The 18,399-nt window shown below is 35.7% G+C and overlaps 1 protein-coding gene across 3 annotated transcripts in view; it reads left to right on the top strand.

Annotated features, from left to right (window-relative positions):
* Window positions 1-1,561: 1,561 nt before the first annotated feature.
* LOC129808797 (calcium/calmodulin-dependent protein kinase type II alpha chain) overlaps window positions 1,562-18,399 on the top strand; it is a 124,924-nt gene continuing 108,086 nt past the window's right edge. Inside the window, exon 1 of one of the 3 annotated variants that reach the window (XM_055858694.1) lies at window positions 1,562-1,966. The gene's annotated coding sequence lies outside the window, so the exon portion shown is untranslated. Of the gene's footprint in view, window positions 1,967-5,759; window positions 7,264-18,399 lie in introns of those variants that run through there. The other 2 variants (XM_055858691.1, XM_055858692.1) reach the window with 2 other exon arrangements.

Below are 18,399 nucleotides of genomic sequence, written 5' to 3' on the forward strand. Positions count from 1 at the left end.
ATCACATAACCTCAATTATCTCGACACGTGCTTAACCGATTTTGATGATTACTTCGACATAATTGTAGAGGATAATTGTCTCTATATTTCGTCCATACATCATTTTCCGCTCAGACTACGCTATCACTCCGATTTTGCCGTTTAAGTGTGAAAAAATTGATTTTTCCCATAATAACGCTTTGAAATCACTCAGATGCCAATTTGATTGCTTCTACTCGACCAAGACACTTAAAATAGGGGTTTAAATGGAAAGTCCCACAAAATACAACAATTCTTTGATATAGTTGAAGTTCATCAAATGAACACTTGGGGCACTCTGGATGAAAAAACGAGTTAAGAAACAAAAAACCTCGCTTATCTTGGCTTCTGAGTAATCGATGAGATCATGTTCTATGGGAAAATTATAGAGAACATTCTGGTCTACATTTCACCCATATAACACTTTTCTGTCAGTTCATCCAAATCCTTGATATTTTGGTTTAAATACAAAATTTGTATAATTTCACGAATTTGATTCAAGATAACTGAATGGCGACTCACAATTTCAGCTCTAAATCGAATTTGCATGCACTCCGAGTTAGCTCACGTTAAGAATCTCACCTACATAAGCCGGTTAGGATTATCTGTCCCTTTTATCGTAAGTTCCATCATTTATAAAGCCGTAACTTCCAATGTATGGAGATTCTGGAAGTTACGACAATTTTCTAAAATGTTTCATATCAATTTTAATTATTATAGTAATAATAAACACCTTTATTTGACTAAATCAGGCAAGTCAATTGTTATTCCTACCCCAAAAACTTTCATTTTATAATTTTTATTGTATAAATTTTGTGCACCACGTCGTTTGTTTTGTTTTGAATTAATGACAGATGAGCAGGAATTTTTTTCTTACTTTTATTCTCGCAAAATATTGAATTAAAATGATTTAATGTTGCTTTATTCGCACTGTCTTTCGATATTTGGAAGAGTTTGTGAACGTTTTAATGAGAAATTTCTAGGTATCTCTTTTCCAAATTTACGAAAGCCCCTAATAAAGCTAGAATCAAACTGTGATAGTATATTATGTCTGGTACTATTTGCCCCAGAATTTTTGAGAATTGTCAAAAAAATTACCTTTTAGAAAACGGCTCGATAAAAGTATTTCCTTACAAAATAGAGGAAAATTGCTTTCACAAAAGTTGTAGAGCGGTAAATTTCCTTGAAAACTGCGCTAATTGGAAATTTCTGAGGCTCTCAGTTAGCTCGTAAAAAAAAATCATTTTGTTACTTTTTGCCCCAGTCTCCCCTATTAAAGCCTCCATTGCTCAGCCATTTCTCGTCCGATTTTGATGATTTGGGGCTTTTTGGAAAGCTGAGAAAATTCCCAGGAAAACCCTAAGACGTCAAAGTAGCATTTTATGGTGGAAAAGTGTGGGAAAAACACTTGAAGTTTCCCTCGAAAGAAAATATCTTCCGTCTTGGCAAATGCGGCAAGCATGATAGCAAACTGTCAAAATGTCAAGAGAAATTAAAAAAAAAGGAACCTTGCGCCACCTTGTGGGATTATTGAGAAATTTTCCCTGAAAATTTTGACATAGTTTGTTGCATTTTTGCCCTCGGAAGAGTGAACTTTCTTCCTGACACTGCTCTTTTCATTGTTCCTCAAACGCCAACAAAAAAAGAAAAAGAAAAAGAAAATTTCATTTTATTTTCATTGGAAAAATTGTCTGAGAAGAAAAGTGTGTGGCCTGTGCGATTTTGAAAAGTGAAAAACCGGTGGGACACAAAAGAAAAAAACCTCAAAAGTTCGTGGTGTATTTTGTTTTATTTATTTATTTTTTTCTAAATATTTTTTGAGTAGTCAGTGGAAAAGTGAAAAAGAGAGAGTGTGTTTGTGTATGTGGAATTTTCCTTGAGGAGGACAAAAACAAAAAAACAGAGAAAAGACGGAAGGAATCCCCCATCTTAAGGAATTCTTAAGTAGGTGAAGACTAATTTTAGCAAAAGCTTTTTTTTCCTCTTCTTCTTCCTTCACCCTTTTGGTAGGGCACCACAAAATGAAAAATAGGAAAATTTTCTTCCTACATTATCTAATTTTTCCCCATTTTTCCCATTTCTGTGAAAAATAAATAAATTTGTATTGAGCTGTGTCTCTCTTCTGGTCAATAGGATCTTTTTTTAGATACACTGGCCTATACACCTGTTTTTTTTTTCAGAGAGAGAAAAATCTCAGTGAGGGAAAAGTTTGAGAAGAAAATTTAGATGAAAAGTGGTTTTTCTTTTGTGTCATTTGGCCCGGGGAGGGCGGTTTTTCGGGGGAAAGAGAGAGAGAGAGAAAGATTGTCCGATGACCTCTGGAATGGGGTCAATTGGTGGTGCATTGAAGAAAACGTCACCCCACCCCAAAATGTGAAAATCACAAGGAAAATCCAGCTCATTTTCTCACTTCCTTTCGCATGCGCGCCTTTTTATTTGGCGCGCAAGCGCTTCATTTTTCATCTTATCCACTCGATCTGCCATCTACCGGAAAAAAATAAAAGTTTTTTTCTCTATGACAACAGTAAATGTCACAGAAAATGTCAAATGACACCCCACACAGAGAAAATTATTGAATAAACAGCCGAATTCCTCAAATTTGAACGACGCGACGGTTGAGATCAAAATGTAAAATTTGAGGTTTTCTCTACTGTTTCCTCAATATTATCATATTGTATTAACTTCCGCTACAAATTCCATTTCTTCAGCAATAAATTACATTGATATATTCTATATAATTATCTTTCTTAAATTTGCCGTTACGTTTTTCAAAATATTGTTCAAATTTGAGGAACTTTCAAGGAGGAGATATTAGTCGAAAAATTGTGTACACCACTTCCAGCACTTCCTAAAGGAGAATGGTCAAAAGTATATGGGCGCTGGTCCCGGAATCGCCACAAACGAGAGTAGGCGCATTTTGTAGGTACTGATATAAGATTGAAAAATTGCCGGGACCCAGGACGATAAACGCTGGGAGTCCTTGTAAAAATGCCTCTATCCTTCCGAAAAATCGCTGTTTTGACTACGAATTATACAAGAACTGCTAAAGCGATCTTGATAAAATTCGGTATAGAGTCACTGTATGACTTAAAGTTTTTATCCATGCATACCACCCCCTCCTCCCACCCTCCATTCTGATAGCCCTCATACAAAATGGGGTCACTTTACCTTATAACTCCTTTCTAAGACGATGTAGAAAGCTGAAATTCGACAAGGGAACAAAGCTTAGGGAAGACTTTTAAACCATGCATAATACCTTCCTCCTCTGCCCCCCTTTCTGGTAGCCCTCATACAAAATGAGAGCATTTCACCTTATAACTCCTTTCTGAGAAAAGATAGAAAGTTGAAATACAGCATGGGAACAAGGCTTTAAGAAGACTTTTTAACCATACTGACCAAACTCTTCGTCCATCACCCCTTCTGGTAGCCCCCATACAAAATAAGACTATTTTACCTTATAACTCCTTTCTAAGAGGAGGCAGAAAGCTGTAATTCGACTAGATGTCTATAAATGCATATAAACTCTAGAAAATTATTGTTAACGTTATTAGTTATTCATTTTTTTTTTTCATCTTTTATAAACCAACTACTTCTTCTCAGAAAGGTGGTCAAAATGTTCTCATTTTGTACTCTGAAAGAAATAATTTGCAAAAGGGTGTAAAAGGGTGCAAAAATAGATTAATTTTGGAGATGAATTAACTTTCTCTTTGTGAAAAAGATTATTTGATACCATTTTTATGATCTAAATTTAAAAAAAAAATAGGCCAAGAATCAGAACATTGGGATATCATTCCAAAGTGCAGTAAAGTGCCATAAAGTGCAATATTTTTTATACAGAGTATAACATCATAAATGAATGAACAATTGAATGGGTTTTACCACAATTAAGACTACAATTTATTATCAAAAAAGGTGACGTTTTAATCCAGAATAGAAATTATGAGAATACCGCGATTGATTCTCAAAAATTCCGAATATCGTAAATATTTATTTCTTAAGTATTGAAATATTTTTTAAAAAAATCCCAATTAATATTTGCTTTTTGTTGAAAATGTCTGAACTTGGCATTTTATATCAATTTGATATTCTACGTAATTTTTATGCTTTGAATTCTATGTTATTTTACTTATTCTGAGTTTTTCCAGAGAACATATGAGTATTGAATGTTCTGACACATTTGTGATTTGCTCATGCAATGTATGGTCTGCCGGGTTTCGTGGAAATAATTTTTGTCCAGTGGAATTTTGTGGCAAAAAAGTATGAGAAAAACAGAAACAACATCAAATATTAGTTTAATTGATAATAATAGTCATTTCTGTTAACAATTAAACTAATAATTTTGATATATTCCCAACATTTTATAGAAATGTATTCGCATGAGTTTTTGGCGCGAATCACGAACAGCTGATTTTTGACATAACCTCCAAAAAGTATCTACGTCATCACCAGCCCGATCTGGCCCACCTTATTACTTTGTTATTTGTTTTTATTCATGTTGATGTACAGCCCCACAATGCATTATTATTATATAGGGACATGAATTAAATAAATAAAATAAATAAATAAAGCCATGCCAAACCTATTCGAAAATCTACCGGAAGCCTAAAGTGCAAGTTCACATATTCGCCGCTTTAGCGCTGATTGTTCTGCCATTTCGAATTTCGATATTCTTGACACTTCAATCGTCAACAATGTCAACAACACGTGTGCAAACATTTACTGTAAAAAGTGAATTTTTGTGTAGTTTTGTGGAAATTCACGATGGTAGAACGTCTTAATTGCACTTTCACTCAAAGAAATGTCCTTTCTAGGAACTTGCTCATTTTTGTGTAACTCGTCGGTTTAAACGTTCGAACTTCCAACGGGTTTTTAGGTCATTTCTCTCTGATATACCTTCGAATCGGTAAAGGAAAAACCTCTACCGGAAAGAGCTCTCAAATCGGGAAGGGTATTAATGAACGAGAGGATTGAGTACTACATTCCATGAAAAGACGAGCTTCCACTTTTGCGCTTATTTAAAAAAAAATATATTCAAATTTTTACAACATTATCAAAAAAGAAAAAATACCAGTTAAACTCAAAATTTTGAGTTCAATTTTTCAGGGAATACAATACTCCACAAATACTTATAAACAGTTAAAAAATCAAAATTTTTCAAAATCGCGTTTATGAAAAAAGAATTTTTTTTTTTGATTTTTTTAATGAAAATGTATTTTATTCAAATTTGTACACAAATTTGAATAAAGTACATTCACAAAAATACACAAAAAAAAATCACTTTTTGAAGTGTCAAGAATATCGAAATTCGAAATGGCAGAACAATCAGCGCTAAAGCGGCGAATATGTGAACTTGCACTTTAGGTTTCCGGTAGATTTTCGAATGGGTTTGGCTTGGGCTTTGGAGTGCCTTTGTCTCTTCGAAAGGTAGTTACTGAACGGAGCCATTAATTCACTCTGATCAAGCTGCATGTTTCGTAAGAAAAACGTTTTGAATTCATCAACTGTCAGCCGAATATCGAAGTACTGGATACCGGAGAGAGCTGTGTACGAAAATAGAGTTGCATCGTTCTGTTAATTTCAATATGTGAATGAACAAAAAAAGACTTTGGATTTCAAAGAGTTTCACTTTCGAATTTATCCATTTCTTCTTCTTCTTTCCTTTAGTGTTCCTTTTACAGTAGACTCTCGCAAATTCGGCTCTTTTAAGATCCGGATTACAGTAGAGTCTCACTATAGGCCATCGCTCTATAGTCCACAATTTATCGACCGTTGATTTCAAAACACTGATTTTAAGTTAGGTTATGTTTTTTAGTATGCGACATGCATAATTATTTTAATATTTTTGGCAAACTTTATTAAGTAGTTGTGATAATTGTGATCCATAATGAAGAGAGCAAGGACAAGTATCACAATCGCAAAGAAAGTGGAAGCCCTCGAGAAATTTCAATACTAAAAGTTGTTGATAATTTTTTAAAAATTACATTGACTATAGTGCGACCCAAGTGTCAAATCTGAAACCAAATATGGACTATAGCGAGACTCTACTGTACTTTATAATTCGGGAAGCAGTTAAATTTGAAAAAAAAATCTGTCTGTTTGCCATGATTTGTCTTAGCTTTGATGTGATTTTGCGTTATTAAGGCGTTTTCATGAAATTTACAATTAATAAGAGTATGTAAACTTAATATGAGTATTTAGGTAAATAAAATATCGTTGCATTTCAAACAACTTGACGCCCGAATTTCTTTCTAATTCAGTTGACATTTCCGTCCCAAATGCCCGAATTTGAGAGAGTCTACTGTAGAGTTGCATTGTTCTGTTAATTTGAATATGTGAATGAACAAAAAAAAAAAAACGTTGGATTTTTAAGGGTTTCGCTTTCAAATTTATCAAATTTTTCTTCTTCTTTCCTTTAGTGTTCCTTTTACAGGGGCCGAACGTCTTTTTGACATCACGTTGTTCGAAAGCGCGTTTGCCACTGTTACTAAAATTCGAAATTCAGTGGAAAATGGTGAAAATACTCGCATATTTACCTAATTAATTGGTCTGTACTCTCATCAGTTACTACTCCATTGTCTCTGTGTGTTTTATTTTACATGTTTTTCCTCTGACATTTGTAGATTTCCATATTTAACGGTGTACATTTTGAATTGTTAACTGATTATATCCTGACAGCTGTCAGTGCATTTGTCTCCTTGTGACATATCCAATCCATATTGGTTTTTCCCGGGTCAAATGTGACAAAAAGCTGCCTCTTTCGGTGGAGGTGCGCAGATTTTCTGACAGATTTTTTTTCCACCCTCAAACGGCGCATCCACCATTGTTGTTGTGGCCGTTCCAGTGTGTAGTGTCTTAGGTGCACAAGGAGACATTCCAAAAGAAGAAAGAAAAAAAAAGAAGGTGGATTCAGGCTGTTTGTTTTTCTTTTTGTCTCTCTGCCAATAAACAATTCCCGGATCAACCTCTAATTCTTCCGGTGTCTTTTTGTTTTTTGAGTTTTGGTATTCGAAAAAGTTTGCAAAGTGACAGTTTTTTTCTCTCTCAATGGTGGTAAAATCTTCGAGCTGTCTTACTAAGATATTTAACTAAGATTTTCTTCTAAAAGGGGGTGTTTTTCTTTTTGGATTGGCAAGAAGAAAAAAAAAAGAACTTTGTTAAGGTTAAACCGAGTGAAAGGCCAAATTGGCAAGTGTGGCTGTCCCAGGAAGTCATCATTCAGATTCCATTCCCTTCGTGCAGTTGCTGGTGAGGATTCCAACTTTTCAAAAACTATTTTGCAGAGTTTTTTTTTTTTATTTTTAATTATTGTGTGTGATCCATGAGCCACGTTGTTGAATTGCAAAATGATATGGTGCTTTGAGCCCTTTTTTTGGGGGCGGGGCAGGGGAATTTACAATAATCCTTTCATCGTCGATGCTTTGTCAAATGGCTACCGGGTGGCGCCACCTTTTTCCACCACTTTCACAATCTCAACAGAAAAAAAAAGCCAAGGAATCGATATGAATCATGCGCCAATTGACACGTGATACTCATGCGCCCTTGCACACGAAATCCTAGACAACAACAAGTGGCAAAAACCCCAACGCCACCCAACAACAAATCAACAAACTAACATTCAATGTCCAATTGGTCCAAGAGTTACCGTGAAGAAAACCGCCAAGACGGACATAAAGAACAAAAATTAATAAGGAAATTGTTAAAAATAAACTAAAGAGACCTACGACAAAGCAAGACTAGATTTGACCACATTTCTCTTTGATTCTGAGCCGAAAGCTTTGGGAAGAATCAATTTTTTCTTAACCCTCTAACAGTGTTTTCTATAATACGCAATAAATGTGGGTAAATAATTTTGTCTAAGATAAATAATGGTCCACTGAACTCAAAAAAAAACCATCCATTCTTCATTATCTCTTTTCGTTTGGGCGCCAGGTGAGAAAATGTGAAGACCGCCTGGAGGCGGTCATATCGATTTAGGCATGGGGGTGACATTAGCTGTGAAAAATGCGACCAGTTTTAGTGTAATTGTTTCCCTGTTTTCGTACACATTTCACGAGATATCTCCAAAACTGCGTAGGTTGCAAATTTAGGGTTTTCGGTTGCCTCTTCGTTATTAAATTGGCTTTTATTTCGTATTAGTATTTTTTGCTAATTCATTCTACAATGACAGAAAACACCTAATAAACTCTAAAGTTTTTTCGGCTCGCTAGAAACATATGGGAAACATAGGAAATGTCATGCCCCTGGATTTAGGTATCAAAAGACCAGTATGAAAGGATACTCATGAATGAATGATTTTTATTGAATAATAGTAAAGAAAATAGTAAAATATATAAATACTTAATGTTTTTTTAAGGTTTTTTTTTATGGATTTATGATATGAAATAATATTTTGTTATAAGAAAATGTGGGAAATGGGCAGAATATACATTAACATTAAAAAAAAAAACTGAATAATGATAGTGATTTCACTTTTTATTATGATAATCATAGAAACAGTTTTTTGCATTTGAGCAACACAAATGAAGGCCGCACTTTACACAAAAGCACTGTGTAGCTGACACCTTGCAAGATTTGCACGATTTTTTACCGCTTTCTTTATCAAGCCAGATTGGAAAGTGGCCCTCATTATCAAATCGAATGTCATCGACGGGGATGTCTCACTCGTTGGTAGAGGCGAGCGAGCTCTTTTTGATACTTTGAACACAGGTGTTGATGTTGACGTACCTGGTGGAACACCAGTTGATATGCTTGGAATGGCAGCTACGACGCATTGTTCATCAAGTACTTATTATTAATCGTATCGAGATATATTCATTACAAAGGTAATCATTTTTACAATGTCCATATCCCGTGTTAGAAGAACCTGCTAGTCCGTTTGTAGACTCGCCCAGGAGCGCCTTCCCCGTATTGTGGATGCTTCTTCTATGCTCCCGGAATTGTTGGGCGTAGGCGGTGCATTATATTACGTTATTAACATATGAAAATTGTCTAAATTAGACATTCAGATCTTTGCATCGGGCGGGACTCGAACTCACAACAGTAAGTCGAGCCAGGGAATCGATCCGCCCAAGAGCCAACGGTCTTGCCTATTGCGCCACTGATTCCCCAAGTACTGAAGATCAAGTACTGAAGCTGTTTCTTCAACAAGATCCAGTTCACCATACTCATCTGTTTGAGATTGATAGACCGTACTCGAGGTTGAATATGCGTGTCAATAGCATTGATGTTCAGAGAATAGGTTAGAATTTCTTGTGTAAACACGTCACTTTCATGTTCCGGAAGGAAGAATTGCTCGACTTCTGGCCTTATTTCATAATCTTGCTCATTGAAAGTTGGATCAATGCACTTATCATCGCTGCTGAAATCTTCTTCTTCGCCTATTACGCCCATATTCATGAATTCTACCAATTGTTCATCTGTCAATTCCGATAACTTGACCTCCGTACACAGACTGAGCTGTCTTTGTGCCATTTCACTTGTTTTCTATAAGAGAAATAATGCAAAATACTGAAATATTTGACCAAAAACAATGAAATAACAACAATCGATACTTTTCCACCTAAACCGATAAGACCGCCCACAGGCGGTCTTTCTTTTTTCGTTCTAAAACTCATATTTTCAGTTTTTTCACACTTATCACTTGAAATACACCAACTAGAATAACTCAGCTTTCAGGAAACTAAATTCTTACTACAGTCGGATCACTTTAAATCATTTTTTTTTTAATGGGTTAACTGTCCCATCGCCGGACGCTTACCGGAATTGATAAAACTTAAAACCAGGGGCCTCTCGACATTTCATTTCTCCATACGTTTTTGCAGAGAGGCATTGAAGACTATTGGCAAGTTTTTTCCTAAAGTGAATTGATGTATCAGTCTGATATATTTCGAAATTGTGCATTAAAACCTATCTAAAAATACATATTTCATAATGTTCGCCGAAATAGTACAAGAACTACAAGCAAATTTGTTTAAGTCGAGCTGCAATATCTGCAAAAGTTTTACAAGGAAAAGTGAAAAATAGCTTCACTTTTTTTTACGCTTGCTGTGCCCCTGGTGTAAGTGCTCAAAATCACGCACAGCTCAATCATAAAACGGTGGAAGAGCTTAAAATCACGCACAGCTGCATAAAACGGAGAAAAGCGCTTAAAATCAAGCACAAATCAATCATAAAACAGTTAATGCGCTTATAATCACGCACCTTAAAACATAATACCATTGGATTGATAGTCATTCCAATCATGGTTAATCGATTACAGAAAATAGTTATAGATAGATATGGATAGATATTCGTCAGAAATGCTGCTTATTATAAGGAACAGTACAATACAGGCAAAAGTACATAGTAGTTTTTTAGCCGTCACCGGCGTCTTAGCATTGATGATCAATCTCAAGAGTGATAACTGTGGAAAACGCCACTACAGGTCCACCAATCTCACAAAAGATCTCTCATTTTGGATCTCCCTCAGTTAATTAAATTGTTTTAAAATTTTGATTAATGTTGTCCTTAACAATTCTCTCCCTGTGTGTGCTAGAATTTCGCAAGATGGCATTGCAAGGCACTATCTTGTCTGGGTCAGATAGGTACATAGTAAAAAAAGGCAGTGATAAGCCTAGATCAGTTTATAGAGGTGCGATTCCTTCATTGAAAATTTGTATTGTGGCACACTTGAACGATATATTTATACATAAATAATGAAAATTTCGTTTAATAATTCTTAAAGTGTATGAAGCATATCATAGTTATTAATGAGGAAAATTGGACGAGAAATGCATAAAAATAACTGAAAATCTTTAAAGTCGATTATCTCGGACACAATGAGGAATAGAGGCCTCAAACTTTACATCCGGTTGGAGCCTCTTTCAGGCTTGATATGTGCAAAATTTCACTTGAAAGTATAAGAAAAACTGGAAGAAAAATGCATAAAATTGTCTAAAAAAAAACCTTTAAAATCTATTTTCTCAGAAACTATGAGAGATCAAGACCTCCAACTTGACATCACACTTATCGTTTAGGGTAAAGAAGTGCAAAATCCGCGAGAAATTTCACGACCCGCGAAATATATAGACAGTGTCTACGCAATATATATATGCAGTAGACTCTCGCTAATTCGGCTCTTTTAAGATCGGCTTACTTTTTAATTCGGGCGACAGTTAAATTCGAAAAAAGTTTGTTGACATTTTTCAAGATTGATTATGATTATCAAATGAATTAAATATGTTCAAATTTGGCATGGTTTGTCTTAGTTTTGATATGATTTTGCATTATTAACAAGATTATCAAGTGGTTTTCATGCAATTTATAACAGCAATGAGCATGTAAACTCAATATGTGTATGCAGATGAATAAAAAAATCGTTGCATTTCAAAAAGTTTGTCGCACGAATTTCTGTCTAATTCGGTTGAAATTTCGGTTCCAAATGACCGAATTTGAGAGAGTCTACTGTATACAGGAGGAGAGAGCGAGAGAGAGTGAGAGAAATGGCGCAATATCAAGTGTACCACCGACGAGGCTACGAGTAAAATTTCTTAAAATTTCTTAAGCAATCTCCAAATTTCTTGTTTTTAAATTGGTCTACTCAAGTAGCGCTACAACATGAACATAAAATAGTTCAAATTGCATAGGCCAATTTCGAGAAAACCTAGAAAAACCGCTTTTAAGCCGGTTTAGAACCGGTTTTTCAAAAATCTTATAGCACAGAAATCATCGTACGCGCTAGTAGGGTAACTTGGTACATTTTGGACCGGGTTTTAGCATTTTCAACTTTCAAACACATTATTGACTTCCTAAATTATTTTTGATTTTGTTCAAATTAATATTTATATTCTTTATTTTATCAAGAATTAGAATACTTTCGAAAATTACTGAAAAATGCATAATTTTTTGTATAAAATAGCAAAAAGTATAAAGAAGTAAAAATGGTACATTTTGGAACGATATGGGTATTTTGGAACTAAATGTGGATATTTTTGAACAAGGCGTATTATTGTGCATTTAGTCCACTCACTGGAGCAAATTTAAACAAAAAAAATTAATAAAGAAGTTTTCTTTTAAAAATTTTATTTCATGTGTTTTTATCACAGTATTTTTATTTATTATTTTATCACATATTAGTATTTCTTAAATTTTTTTGTCAGTCTTTTAGGGGTATTTATTTAATTTCATTCATTTTCAACCGCTTATCCCTATTGGGGTCGCGGGCCCATGACACCAAGGTTAACAGCCCACGCCTGTCGGTCCTCCGCCACTTCAGGAAGATGTTCGAGTTCGATCCCAAGGCGCTCCCATGCAAGATCCTGAATTTGATTCAGCCACCTTGTCCTAGGTCTGCCTCGAGGCCGAGGTCTCCTCACAATGGCTTGCATAGCTTTTCTGGGGAATCTTTCTTCATTCATGCGTTGAACATGTCCATACCATCGAAGTTGTGATCTCTCTCAACCCGAAGAAGCAGCTCCTCGACTCTTAGTTCCTCACGAACGGCCACATTCCTCACTCGATCTCTACGAGTGATTCCCTTTACCGCTCGAAGGTACCTCATCTCGGCAGCTTGTACTCGCGATCTTACCCTTTCGGTCATTACCCAAATCTCATGACCATAGGTGAGAATAGGAATGAACACAGCTTTAAAGACCGATAATTTAGCCGATCGACTAAGCTCGACCTTCCTCAGCACGCTTCTGCCAAGCTCCCTCATAACTGCAGAAGCCTGACCGATTCGCGACGAGAGTTCTGCCTGCATCCTACCATCACTCGTGAATAACACCCCGAGATACTAATTAACAATAATAATTAATTAATTAATTAAATAAATAATTTCTTTGACATTTTCAGTCTCTTCTTTTTTTCTGCTACTTCCGCGTTAAGCTTTCTTTTTAATTCTCTTTCTTCCTTTCTTTTCTCCTTCTCTTCAATCAGTTGCTTTTTTTTATCTTCCTTTTCCTGAAGAGTGGCGATAATTTGCGGATTAGTAAGGCATGATGATGCTTGGGATTGAGTCACATTGTCTTTCATTGGAAGATTCTTCGAATAATATACGTATTCTCTTAAATATTTTGTGACTTGTAATTGTTCTACTGGGTCTTGCAATTCCCTGGAAATAGGACTGGTAAACTGATGTGAGAATGAACTAACTTCTGAGACATGTGCCACAGAATCCGGTGCACTAGTGGACTGATGTGGGTCTGAATTGTCTTCATAAGACATCAAACTGATATCCCTCTCTTGATTCCACATTGCTAGCTCTTCATTATCACAAAGCACAATTCGTGCATCACTGATGTCCACAGAGGATTCATTTGTATCAGAAATTAGAGCAATCTGCGGAGATCTTGCTTTATCGTACATACGCTTCATTTTTTGCCAGTATTGAAACAAGCCTTCCTTCTCTAAAGGACCATCCCAAAAATCATTTTCGTCACACTTACTAAACATCTCTAACGTGGTGGGTAAAAGATGTACTTCAAAAGCTTTAAGAGTTGCTTCATAATAATCGGCAGGCAGGATTGGCTCTTCATCTACATCAATTTCTGCCGTTTCGTTCACTCCTGCATCTTCAAGTAATTCATTTTTATTCAGAAACTTCTCCCTCTTTATGGCGTCTGCATTAAAGGGTAATAACCCGCATCCCCTGAATCCATTCTCTGCAATGCCTTTCAGATTTAAGTGCTTCAGAGCTTCAACTAGAATTTTTGCGACTGATCTGCGTTTCAATTTTGTCAAATCATTCGACATCTTCCATTTGCACAAAGCTTTAGTCCATTGAATTTTAAGTGGAGCAAAAAATTTTAAGTGGGTTGCATTAGGATAGAGACGAATTAATTCTATCCCTTTCTCTCTGCAAAACTTGCTGAGTTCCAAGGTAACATGTGATGAGTGCCCATCAAGATACAGCACTACCGGTAATTCGATCCCTTGTGACTGCAGCCAAGGGTAGAAATGATTGGCGATGTATTCAAAGAAAAGGATGCTAGTCATCCACCCTGAATCCGTTTTGCCTACCACCCATCCGTCAGCATAATTGCTTGCGATGTCTATTGTAAACTTCTTGATAGGGTGTACAACCATGGGTGGTGCTAGTTGTCCCGATGCGGAAATAGTGAAAAGAACCGTCATGCAATCTTTCTCTTCAGAAGTTATTATTTTCCCCGCAACACGATCACCTCTTCTTACTAGAACCTGCAAAATAGAATGCAATCTCTCGTGAATATTGTTCTATCATCCTTGTCCAAACACTTTGTTACAAACCTTTTCACCTTTAGGAGCCAAAAAGAAGCCGCTCTCGTCACAGTTAAATACGCGATTGGGAGGAAGATGCTTAAGATTATTTTGCTCCAGGTAATCTCCTACATGTCTAAACCAATTCCTCACATTTTCTTGAGTAACGCTGGCTCTTTGCATAGTATATCTCTCAGGATAACGGCGACTTAATTCTGGGTGTCGCTTCATAAAGCCTCTGAACCAATCATAACCTGGTCTTCCATTTTTGAAGTTATTGGGAATCTTGAAAAACTTGCACATCATTTCCACGCTATCCAACACTTGCTCTTTAGTTATTGGATGCCAATGATCAGAACAATCCAAAATCCATTGCACCAGCTCCTGCTCCTGCCCGGGAGTAAGTGTTGTGGGTGGACCAGTGCGGCATTTAACAGGACACTTTCCAGTCAGTTTGTTGAATATCGTTGTTTTTGGTACATTGAATTCTATTGATATTTCGATTATAGACTTTCCACTCCTGAAAACTTCCAGAGCCTTCTCCACATCATCTTGAGTGTATGGTTTGCCTTTTGAAGGCTTTCTTGGCATCTGAATTTCAAGAAAATAGAAAATGACGCAAAGAGTTTTTGCTTTCCAAAAAGCACTGGATTGTTTACTTTTGTAAATTCGCTTTTTTTCACTAAAAATGCGAAAACATTTCACTGAATCCTTTTACTAACCTTCGAATAGAAAGTCCAAACTTCGCTCTTTTATACAATAACTTCTAAATTTCACTGATAAAGCAGATTAAATAGTGAAAAAATGTTAGCACTTTTTGTGTTGACTTCGACAAAATTGACCACACTAAAGATTTTGTGAAAAGTGGGATGGCACACTGTCAATTTTTGCGCGTATTTTGCACTTTAAATTAAATCAAATTTGAGAAGTTTTATGTATAACTGGTACGTAAAAAGCTAAATTACTCAAATACAACTAAAAAATTAAGCGGAAACAAGTATATTTACACGATTTTAAGCGATTTATTAACTCTTTCCGGACCACAACATATCCAGCGAAGGAATTTCAGTTAAACTCACTTTATTGTATGTCTTAGTGGTCAAATATGATACTTTTGTAGTAGAAAGAATTTTTTCCGCCTCTGGGAAATTGGAAAACTCATGGGTACTCTCGTCCCCTAAAGAACGCAAAGGATACAAACTTGGACAAACTTCAATTTTCCAAAAGCCAATAATATCAATTTTGTGAATTATTTTTGCATGTCAAATGACTCCTTTACAATGTTGATCACTAAAACAAAGTGAATTATTGACCAGTATCTTGTGGGATGTCCAGGAAGTGCTAAAAAGGACACCCAACTCTTGCTTGCCAACAGATTCCTCAAAATATTTCACACAATAACACTTTAAAACACATTTCTCTCAACAGGATGTTATTGCAGACACATTAAGCTTTCTCAAGAGCCAAAAAAACACTTCCTGGACAATCAGAATTCACCAAAATCAGGAAGAATAGGAAAAACTTCCCCGAAAACAATCTCCCGCGCTGCCAAATGTCAAAATTATCAGCCATTTTGGCAAAAATGTCGCTCCCGCTTGGAATTTTCTTACAAGGTTGGTGTCAAAAAGCAAATGGCGGGAATTGGCGGGATAACCTTACATTTGACCTGTAGATTTTTGGGAACGAGAATTCCCATCAACTTTGAACAAGTTTTTTGAAAATTTATGAAAAAATAGTTTTTCGAATTTATGTAATTTGTAATTGTTAGTTATCATACTAATTGGCCACGAGAGGTTTTTCCTTATTCGGGTCTAGAAATATGAAAAAAGTCACAATATCTGCAAGGAAGCAGAAAATCGAAAATTCACGATTTTTGACCAAGAATATCTTAGCTCAGGAGTTAATTGGGATCCTGCAAAAAATATCCTAGATTTGGACATCCTTATAGTTTGTAATCATCCACAAGAATCGGAATTTTATCGATTCTAAATAGTCTAAAAAAATTATTTTTTTCATGGGTACCCAGAGTCCCAAAGGAGACGAAAGATTTAATGATGCATTCCAAAACACCCAGATTAGGTTCCAAAATGTGCCTGTTTCCAAAATGTACCAATTTACCCTATATGTGTTTTGAAAAAAAAAATTATGTAGACATCTCTTTCCAAACCAGAGATATATAGTGGTTAAATTAAATACCGATGATAAATTTGTCCAAATATTACCAATCCTCAGCTGAATTATCGTATACTACCTGGCAGATTTTTTTTTCACATCCAAGCACTTCATCATTACCTTACCCTCCACCCGACTTATAGCAAGATTCTCTCTATAAACTCATTAGAAATTCTAGCCCTAAATTCCCATCACTTCTCTTGCTAAAGAGAGTAAAGATTCAGACAGACATGATCTTAGATCCAGGGAAATATTCTTCTTAATTATGGCCCATATAAACTGATATATTCTAACATTAAACATACAAGAATTGATTGTAATATGCCAATTAGATCAAATGATACAGATTTCTACTTATGGTTTCCTGGGCGAAGTTCCCTTCTTCCATTTTCATCACCTTCCGGGAATCGACGGTCCGGGGGTTCCTGGAGTCTGGGCTTTCCGGTGGAGACTCAATCTCTGATTGTGACAGATATTGCGTACTACGGACAGCCGGACCCGAAATTGCCTGCTTGTGATTTTCGGCATCAGGGATGTTCAAAACATCTACCCAGTGAATTTCAGCTCGATCTAAGCACTTTGAGAAAATCCGATGATTACAATAGGTGTGATTATTAAGGAATCACACCTAATTGGTACTTAACGGATTCATTACCGATGAAGATCTATGCAGCCGGATTCTAATTTGCAATACTTTTCTAAAAAAATCCAAATTTAACCAAAAAGAAAAATGAGCCTTCAAAAGTAGTTGACCTTTGACCTTCAATAATTCAAAATGGCGAATTTTCCGGTCATAGGCATGTTTGGGCGAAATGTTCACCTGGACTAGCTCTAAGACATATCCGAAAATCATTGAAAAACCTTGGTCCAATTTTGAGAAAAACCGAAAAAAAAATGGTTTTGTAGGGGATAGAGGGGGGTAAGGAAGGGGAAAAAGAACGTCGAGAGATTTTGTTTTTTTTTTTATAGGGAGTCATCGAAGACTGGAAGTCGATATCTCTTACCGTTTAAGCTCCAGAACAGTGACAAGTTGAAAAAAAAGTCAATTACATAACTGCTCTCTCTTTGAGTTCGAGCAGGAAAAAATGACGTTTCCATTTGGAACAGGTTTTGAATTAGCTTAATTTACCCTATGTTATTATCTGTGAAAAGTCTCTGTATTAAACAAAAAAAAAAGGAAAAAAGCACAAAAAAAAAGAAAAAACATGAAGAGAGGGTCTAAGACTTGAACCCAGAACCTTTGCGTTTGTGATCTTGCGTTTTCCGGCCGTGCCACGAACTTGATTCCTTCTCTTAAGCAAATGGCCAAGAGTTGCATCATCAATTTTTCTAATTTACGTGATGCTCCCTCTGTTTTCTCTTATTACATAAATTATCCCTCATTTTTTACGACTGAAGCACATTTCAAGAATCCAGTGAATGATTCTAGAAGACAATTAGACAGTTAGAAATGCGAAAAATGACTAAAATCTTTAAAAAATTTCAATATACACGGCTCTTCGTTATCCGGCTGACTGGGGCACAAAATGACATTTAGGTTTTTTGAATGATCAACGGTTTTTCTATTTTGTGCAGTGTGAATTTCTTTTCTGTCTGACAAAGAACAAGAGAATTTTCTCCATGGTGTGCTTATGTTTCATTTTTATAACAATTATGTATTAAAAACTTCGATACAATGTTAATAATACTTTAATTCACTCTGGACAAACTTAATCTTTAGTTAAAATAATTTTGAAAACATCAACCGCCAGTGTTTGGCAGCTGTCACCCGGATAACGAACTGCCGGATAACGAAGAGCTGAGTGTAGGTCCTAAAAAAAAATTGGACAAATCGTCGGTTCCGAAGAAGACTATTGTAAGTCCAAAATGTAAACTTTACAGGAAAAGAGATTTAAAGTTTGACAGCTAAAATTTATTTTCATTAATTTCACTGCAATTTGTATACTTTCAGCTTTTGAAACTATTTCATCATACTTACGCATTGAATATCTTCTA

Source organism: Phlebotomus papatasi, chromosome 5, assembly GCF_024763615.1.
Source record: "Phlebotomus papatasi isolate M1 chromosome 5, Ppap_2.1, whole genome shotgun sequence".
Lineage (NCBI taxonomy): Eukaryota > Metazoa > Arthropoda > Insecta > Diptera > Psychodidae > Phlebotomus > Phlebotomus papatasi.